We start from the raw sequence: 10,217 nt of genomic DNA, 5'->3' as shown, positions 1-10,217 counted from the left end.
TGGAACAACATCAGTCTTTTACTATACTAACTTTTGCTTTGTTGTTCCTGGAACAACTGTATAATACATGTTGTTCCTGAGACAACATCAGTCCTTGTACTATACAAACTAATGCAATGTTGTTCCTGTGACAACTTTATTTTACATGTTGTTCATGGGACAACACCTGTCTTCATACTATACTAACTATAGCAATGTTGTTCCTGGGACAACTTTTTAATACAAGTTATTCCTGGGACAACGTCAGTCTTTTATTATACTAAATAATGCAATGTTGTTCCTGGGATATTTTTTAATACATGTTGTTCCTGGGACAACATCAGTCTTTTATTATACTAAATAATGCAATGTTGTTCCTGGGACACTTTTTTAATACATGATGTTCTTGGGACAACGTCAGTCTGTTATTATACTAAATAATGCAATGTTGTTCCTGGGACAACATCAGTCTTTTACTATACTAACTAATGCATTGTTGTTCCTGGGACAACTTTTTAATACATGTTGTTCCTGGGACAATATCAGTCCTTGTACTATAAAAACTAATGCAATGTTGTTCCTGGGACAACTTTATAATACATGTTGTTCCTGGGACAACATCAGTCTTTTACTGTACTAACTAATGCTTTGTTGTTCCTGGGGCAGTTTTATAATACAATTTGTTCCTGAGACAATATCAGTCATTGTACTATACAAACTAATGCATTGTTGTTCGTGGGACAGCATCAGTCTTTGTACTATACAAACTAATGCATTGTTGTTCCTGGAACAACTTTTTAATACATGTTGTTCCTGGGACAACATCAGTCTTTTACTATACTAACTATTGCTTTGTTGTTCCTGAGACAACTTTATAATACATATTGTTCCTGGGACAATATCAGTCATTGTACTATACAAACTAATGCATTGTTGTTCGTGGGACAACATCAGTCCTTGTACTATACAAACTAATGCATTGTTGTTTCTGGAACAACTTTTTAATACATGTTGTTCCTGGGACAACATCAGTCTTTTACTATACTAACTATTGCTTTGTTGTTCCTGGGACAACTTTATAATACATATTGTTCCTGGGACAACATCAGTCCTTGTACTATACAAACTAATGCAATGTTGTTCCTGGGACAACTTTATTTTACATGTTGTTCCTTGGACAACATCAGTCTTCATACTATACTAACTAATGCAATGTTGTACCTAGGACAACTTTTTAATACATGTTATTCCTGGGACAACATCAGTCTTTTATTATACTAAATAATGCAATGTTGTTCCTGGGACATTTTTTAATACATGTTGTTCCTGGGACAACATCAGTCTTTTTTTATACTAAATAATGCAATGTTGTTCCTGGGACATCTTTTTGGCTTGTTTAAGGAAGGCAGGATTAACCGCATGACCTTCAAAGTGTTTCTTTGCTTTTAGTAATTTAGAGTTTATCAGTCACTGAGTAGGTGACAGTATTTTGCAAGTATTACCAGATAAAATAGAAGCCATACAACATGCAGCCAGACCTACTAGATGTGCTTGTAATTTACATAACAAAGGATGATCATGATCTACAGAGTTGCCTACGTGAGACAGCCGCTGATAAGACTAGATTCGGATTCCCTCATGTGGAAACCCAGGTGGTGTCCCTGAATATGGGCTATTTAACCCTATAAATAGGCTAGACTGATGACAGTTTGGGCCCATCATTTTTACTGTGTACCCTGTGTGTTCCTGCTGCGATATTGTGAGACAAGTGATACAGGCTTCAATCATCATTCTGTGAAACTTGTATGTACTGCTCTGCGGTCTCCTGCTTTCAGCGATGCCCTCCAGAATAGCAGCCTTCCACTGCAAGCAATACCCCTGTATTTCTTTCTCGCTATGTTGCTGAAGCCATCTGTAACACATCTCTGTATCCTGGAACTGTGAGTTATCACCAATGCATACTTCCCTATGCAATCCCCTATTTTACTGAATTTATTCATTGGATTTTTCTGTGCTTGTTTTATTATTTCGAGAGGTATTAAAGCCAGGAGCTTTAACTTTTGGTGTGTGTGTATTTTATTTCCAGTAACATTGTCTTGTCTACCCCATTCTAGCAGTAAAAGAACCCCCTGTTCAGTGTGAGGTCTATGAGTGCCCCTCTCCATAGCAATTAGTAGGCCTTGCACTGTGACAGTCATAGTATCCCTGTTAGATGCATTTATTGATCCACTTAATTAAAATAATATTCCCCGTAACTTACACTCTTGATCAAGACATTTTAGAAAACCATGGGTGTTAATTTGTGTTATGATCCCATCAGATAATGGTTGTACCCTGTCAGCATCCTTTATTTTATGTTATTGTCATATTACTTCAAACCCTGCAAATGGAAGTGTGCATGAGATTATGGGAAGAAACTGTGTGCATTGTGATTACTGTCATAAAGTTGATTGACAGGTAATACTTGTTTTCAACTCTGGAAGAACAATGGGTCCTACCAGGTGTGCTTGTGATATACGTAACAAAGGATTCTTACAACTTTGGAAAAGAATTGGTACCTACAAGATGTGTTATTTGAATAACAAAGCATGTTCATGATCTACTACGTAACACAGCTGCTAACAAGATCACATTCCGATTGGCTCATGTGGAATCCCAGGTGGTGACACTGCATCATGCCTATAAATTGGACAGACTCAGGACAGTTGGAGGGCATCAATTCAACTTGGTATCCAGTGTGTGCTGCTATGATATTGTGTGACAAGTGATACAGGCTACAACCATCATTCTGTGGGACTTGTATGAACTGCTCTGCTATCTCCTGCTTTCAGCGGTGCCCTCCAGAATAACAGCGTTCCTCTGCAAGCAAGACTCCTGTATTTCATCTTTGTTGTGTTGCAGAAGCCATCGACTGTCATCTATTATTACATCCTGGAACCGTGAGTTATCACCAATGCACACAGCAATCCTCACGGCATGAAATCGCGTGTTTCCGGTACGGTTACACAACGGTTACATGACGGTTATGCAGTAAATCCGCCGCGTAACCGTCGCATAACCGTCGGATTATGGGGGTGGCATATCCGTCGCGTAACCGTCAGCCGGAAATGCTACGTTTGTTGTCCATTCAGTCCAACGTAAATCAACGGTAATTTCTGAAAAACCGCAGATTTCCGTTCAACGTTTATAACGTATACTTTTAAATAACCGCTGATTAAGTTGGACGGAAGAAACGTAAATGCAAAAATAAACGCCAATTTACGTTGAAACTGAAACAACATATACAGCTGGGTAACCGATCATTACGTGAACGGTTTCCGGCGTATTCTTGTATTCTTCCACGTCATGTACGCAGAGTACGCCCATTGTAAATTACATTTATTTTGACGTTTTCCGGGAACTGCCTTATAATATTTATCCTTACATGGTGTGTATAACCGTTTACAATTTAAATGTGCTTTAGCAAATATAATAAAATTATTCCATATTCGTATATAGCGCCCTCGTACGGCTTGTTTTTAAATTGCTTGTTAAGTACAATTACTCCCGCGTCATGATCCCGCCATCAACGACAAACACAGTCGTGGCTTGAGGATTGATGTACCCCAGACGTGCTTAGCTCCAATACATCACGCTTCTTGTACGTCTTTATCAGTTCAATTTCATGACATTTCAAAAATCTAAAGAAAAGTCTAGTATGATAGAACGAAGTTCCGTCATATTTTACGTTTTGGAAAAAAAAAACGTGTAAGGGGCTGCACTTGAACTCAGCCAAGACAGCTCACACTTGTTTGTTAATACATTGTTTATAATCACATGTGTTACTTCTACAACAAAAGAGGTGTTGCCACTGTGGCATCAAGTGATATTTGTTTAGTCTGATGTGACTGAGCCAGGGTTACTAAAACTGTGACTGAACTCATAAACATACTGTTGATTAACCCATAGACCCTCTAAAAGAGGGTCTATGATTAACCTATGATTAAAACACACAATGAATGTTTCTTAAAACCATTATTTTCGAAAGTTAGAAAAAGAGTGTCAGTGTTAGTATATTGTAGTACGTAATCATTTCTCAGCCAAGTCACTTTCGAGTACACATTAGTGGCGTTCACGTTAGAGATCTACTTGAACGCTCGGCACGAACCGAAATCAGTGGTGAATTTTCAGAGAACACATAACTATATATATGATCGGATGCAGTAGTAATGAATGAAATGAATGCAAACTGTCGTCGGCGACGAATATTCATGTGCTGCAACCGGTATTTTCTTGCAATGCTACATTCACGTAAACAAAAAAATCGAATCTTCTAAGCCGTTCATTGCATGATGACTCGTAATAAATACTATAATAACAAAAGGAATCAATTTCATGATGTCAATTATTGTTTTCATTATATGTGTATCGCTTTCCATGTATGGGTCAACTAACAGATCGACGAATGACAGCGTGATTTCTGCACGAGCCGAGTGGGTCCCGATATGGGTCCGGACAAACGTAAACCCAGTGCTGTAATTCTCTCCAAACATGAAGGCTTAAAATATCGGCACGTGCCGAGATCCCAACATGTGCACGTAACGGATGCTGATGTTGAAAAGGCTGTAGACTGGTAGCTGTACAATTCGTAAATAAAATATGTTGGACGTTACGTCCCTGGAATAAATTATATTCGAAGTTCATATCTAGTGCACTACTCTAGTGAAGAGGGACTTTGATTAAATGCACAATGAATGTGTAGCGGCACTGGTTTGTATACTTGCCTTGGCACAGCTATGCCCGTGTGAGAGACATTATGGAACTCTTTAATAATATAATAAAATATTTAAATTTAAAATGTGTATTTGTTGTAATGTCAATGTAATGTGCCTGCTCAAAATCATCCGATACCTTGATAAAAACTATAATGGTCCATTAGAGGATGTGGATCTACATGCAAGTGTCAACTACGTTTGTTGCTATGAAATATGTATGGTCTAACCAAGATCTGATTGGCCTAGAACAGTATACTATACCAAATTATAACCGAAAGAGAGAGACTATTCCACTTCCGTCTGAGGATAAAAACGAATAGAAAAATTGTAACTAAAATGTTCGTTGGTAGAAACTACATACAGAATGCTTTATCCCGATGCATATTTCGTCGAGAGACCATTTCGTCAAAAGTATGATGTGAATTGGCAGTGCTGAGCACCCTCCCCATAATAGTATCATTTTTTGCTCCGCATTTATTGTAATATTACAAATTAAGAAATTCGCTGCAATTAATAGTTGGTGGTTTGTTGATGTTAAATGGATAAGACTCAATTCACACACCAAGAGGTGTCAATACAATGTGACAGACTTCAGTCGAATACTGGTGGAAGTTTTGACCTGCTCTTAAAACAAGTCTTTTATTCCAAATAAGCGATACGAAGACAGAATTGGTTCGGTGACAGTCGGTAATGAGCTGATAATAGTTAGTATTGTGAGCACGTCGACGCGTTTTGTACATCGTTTAACCATGGAGCTCCGTGGTTCAACATACAGCCTTACAGGCCTGCTTGAGCCAAATAGTGGAGTATTACTGAATCCAAGTCGCCACATCATCGTACGCCATGGCCCGGCCTCTTTTACGCCAAGCCTACATAGATTTATTCCGTCGAGTCTCGAAGCGGAAATAAATTCTGGCGGCGAGAATGAGTCTCGGACAATAGTGTACAGTAGCTAGCGTTAAGTTTACCGCATTCCATAGTTGGACAACCAGAATGCATTGTTCCATACAGTTACAACATAGCAACCGGTTTGACATCGAGAAAAAAATCGTTTTTTTTTTTCAACTTTATATGCAGTCTGCTATTCTTTTTTTGTAAATTCTTAACCCTGTTAAGGTAGCGAGAAGGGTTTTGTGACGTTTTTAAATAAAACATTCTCTGTCTGTTGTCTCGTTGAGAACAGTAATTTAAGTTATATATATCAAAAGACTAAGTATAGATTAGACGGGCATAACTTGGCATATGCCAAGAAGCGAACCCAAACGGTTTGAAGATTGTCAAACTCATTTGGACGAAGCAACTCTGACATTGCTTCCAGCGTCTCTTTCGTTACACTATTCAATCAGGAGAATGTAAAGTTTCACCTCGTCCAAAAACGTCCACGCACAATATATATATGTAATTATATATATGTATATCAAGTATAAATGGGAAAGGATGTTTTGTCTTAACGTATATATTGAATAATTACGACACCACGATTATCTGGACTACTACATTTATTTTTTTATATCGGTCTTAGCAAAGAACCACAAAATGCCAGTACCGAGGATTGATTCCGATATTCTGATTAGTCCACCGTCCACCACTGTTCTATCTCCCTTTGTTCTATGTCAAAAATTAACGCTGTTTCGTTTGTCATTACTTTGCGCAAAATAACGACAAATGTGCAATCATATCAAGTACGAAGTCTAGGCAGGTAGTGTGAATAGATCTGGTGTCGTGGCCTGGGGTGCGAAAACGAAAGGGGCTTCCCCAAGGAAGTAGTTTACACGAACCAGCTTCCCTGCACGAACCTAATTCGGGAAAGTAGTGTCACATGAGTGTATTGGTCTACTGAAAACTCATCTAGTTGCGTTTTATGTTTGAGAATATTACTCAAACACCTTTTTACCTATCGATTTCTTCGTTCGTTATTTTTTTCAAAAATCGCCCACGCTCGCTGCTAGAAACCGCCATTCAGAATTTCCGACCAGAATAAAAAAATTCCGACCGGCGCTATGCTATTTGTTTGCAATACACACAGGATGTCGGCCACTGGACCGTTATGCATCAGACTCGTAATATTACTAGTCTGGGGTTATGCTATTGTCACGACATGGAAGGAGTACCTTCCATGGTCACGTTTAAGGTGAGAAGGGTTTTACGACGTTTTTGAATAAAGTGTTCTCTGCCTGTTGTTTCATTCAGAACCATACTTTAGAATTTATGATTCAAAAGCCTAAATATAGAGGGACAAGTTTGTACTAACCGGACAGTCATTGTTACCACGTGACAAAAAAATGGCGAACCTTGTAAAAATGACGCGATTGCGAGAGCTCACAGCGGAATTTCCGCTTGATATTTGCGCCATGCATTTCCCGTGATCAAGTTCATTGAAATGTGTCCCCGGTAATCAAAAGACCCATTTTTTTCGATTTCAAAGCAGGTTTGTTATTTTTGTCCCATAACTATTTCATACTATTCCACAGACTATTATTCTGTGACAAAGCATTTTCTAAAAAACAAAAAACAGACATATTTCACACCGTTATTGTCTTGTGAATGTGTGAGTTTAAACGTCCGAACGCACCTAATTTTACAGCGGTGCCAATGAGTTCATTAATACCTGGGGTTACTCAACACTAGGGAGTTGATTTGTAAATTGTGTTATGTCAAGTGGACTCATATAGTTATAACAATTTAAAATTAAAATATAACACTTCAACGCATATGCAACATATAACCTGTTATTTATTGTAACCAGGCGTGACGTTTTGAAAATAACGTTTTACCCGCATCTAGCAAGATTTTGAAATGGTCCCAATTGTGGGCGTGCCAACACAACGGCGCCATCAAGACTAGATTGGAAAAGACTCAAGTGTTTTGCTAAGTTCCAAGATATATTGTTAAATGACTGTCCGAGTAATTCTCAGATTGCTTCATGAATATTTATAAACAGATCGGAACTCTAAAACAACCCCTGGCACTGCGACAATGAGCGATAAAAACTGACCGGGACGCCAAAGTTATGACGTCGATCAAGTGAAATTATTAAAAAAATGCACTCCTTTTTCTCTCTACATAGTCCCACTCTAAAGAGACTGTACTTATTTCTACCACAGTCCCTCAACACCCGGTTGGGAAACGCCTTTGTTCTAAGATGTTAATCCCCCCGATCGCTGGTAACAGTGTGCGCTATGCTTGTGGAGTGAAACCGGTGACTAGATTTACACTGTCTTCCGCTCTGCGCCTGTGAATCTTTGTCATTTTATACAGCTTATTTCGAAATTATTCCGAGTTGCGTGTGTAATTTGTGTCCGTAAAAGCTTCCTGATAAGGCACGTGTAATTTAAAAGATATGTTCATTTAATTGACATAACAAAAATCCAGAATTTCAGACCATCACAGCCAGCACTGTTCATTGCAGGGTGCCTTGTTATGTTACGGTGACGCTGTACAAAAGGTTTTCACCCTATGAAAATGCGTCCCTACATCTAAAACGATCACAGTCGTCATATTTTTGTTTAATATTTTAATTATTCCCAACATAGATTATTTTGTGTAGAAGCAATATTAAAGGGTTCATTTCAGTCGATCATTTTACCGTTAGTTTTGCCCCCGTAGATACTTGTATCCGCCCACGAACCAAGATGGTCGTCGAGTATTGTTCGAAGAAAACGACTGTTCGAAGTGTTGTTTTTTTTATATTGATGCCTAACATTTTGAAGAACCGTTGATTTATATCTTAGAAATATCCGAAACATGTTGGTGTAGTCAGATTCCGATATTCTTCTCAGAAAATCACTGAATTAAACAGCTCCCTGATTTAGAGTGTACAAAATTTGTTCATGTTATATCATTTATCTCCATGGTTATATCATGGAGCTATGGTTATATCAAGATGGCGATTCGAATGACCAAATTCGATGTTATAGTGACAGTATCTGATTTTAACAAACCTCACAAACACACTTTTTCCGACTTGAGCAATTATTTTATTAATATTGAGGTGGAAGTTAAAAAAAGTGCCCAATGCTGTTTGAATGGCTGTTTGTTTCGATCAAACTTAGATCGTGTTTTAACACATAAACTACGTTCGATACGTTTTTTGCGGCCCTGACAGAATGGATGGCTGCGTCGATGTCTCTGTTTCCGTAGCCTTCTTTCGTGCATTCAGCAGCAACATTCTCTGGGCCCTCTTGCAATATATCATTCCAATCGATATCGAAATCGACAAAATCCTCGTAGTTTTCCCACATTTCGGTAAATAATGTACCGTCTCTCGCGTTGTGCCAAAAATCGAAACAAAGTGTATACGCATGCGTAGATGTGATTCAAGAAGGCTTCTGTTGTCATATGTCATACCATATGCTAATTTTATGGTAATAGAAAAGTAGGCTTGCGTTCACTTGGGTTAACCATGGAGGTAAAAAGAGACCTCCATGGGTTAACGAATAAACAATTTGACGAACGTGTAACACGCATTGAGACAAAAGAAATATTATCGTTTCCCAACCGGGGGTTGAGAGACTGCGTTTCTACCCACCCCTTATCACGGAGATCTTACCATGGATCTTACATAACCAAAGCTCTTTATTAACAGTTTATTTGTTCACAACTCACGACTTCGGGCAAATTTATATTCTTGATTATCACAATACAAATAACATTCCAAAGATTTGCTAAATTAAGAGTTGTAGTCCTATCAGATTAAATACCACATCACAGTTGGGAGAATAAGACAAAACTATATACAGTATACGATGTATTTCAGCAAAAACAGTTAGACGAAACTCTGTAACTTTGCAAACGAAACCCAAAAATGCAAACGAAACCTAACCTTGGGATTAAAATGCAATGGTTGTCGCGCCGCGTCGTGTTTGATATGGACTCATAGCGACGTATACAACACGTTGTTTACTTACATAAAATTCAAACACGCACTGAGCAAAGATCACCGCCCTTTCATCAAAGGCCTCTTCTAAGCTATGATTTATTTATACCGCCCGAATATTTTGATTCGAAATTGAGTTAAGCCACAGCCCCTCCACAAAAGCCTCCATTATTTTACAATGTGAAACCACCTTATTATCGATATCCAACAACATTTATTATCTTGAATATTACATTTAAGCCCAAATAATAAACGCCAACAATATTAGTAAATGCTAGAACAATCTCAATTATGAATTCTAAGTAGGAAGACTGAATAGACGTGATGTCACAGCGTCAACCGTAGTGCTTGTCATGATTACAAGATCCTAAAGCGGAAGTGATGCAATCGTAGAACGATTTTTAGCCCTTGAAAGAGAAGCAACGTCACAACAGTTATAAATACGCCTGTCGCTGTGTTGGCTCTCAGACTAGTAATACAAGTCTGATGTTGGCTGTTGGTTGTTGGCTCACCCGCTTCAAGCTGTCCGAATATAACGCCTCGTTAATTACTACTTAATGCTAAGTGGTGTTGTTTGAAATAACGCTATTTTACAGAGTGGGTTGCGT

Source organism: Saccoglossus kowalevskii, chromosome 18 (assembly GCF_978046115.1).
Source record: "Saccoglossus kowalevskii chromosome 18, keSacKowa6.1, whole genome shotgun sequence".
Lineage (NCBI taxonomy): Eukaryota > Metazoa > Hemichordata > Enteropneusta > Harrimaniidae > Saccoglossus > Saccoglossus kowalevskii.
The sequence above is the reverse complement of the archived record's forward strand: the minus strand, read 5'-3'. Positions refer to the sequence as shown.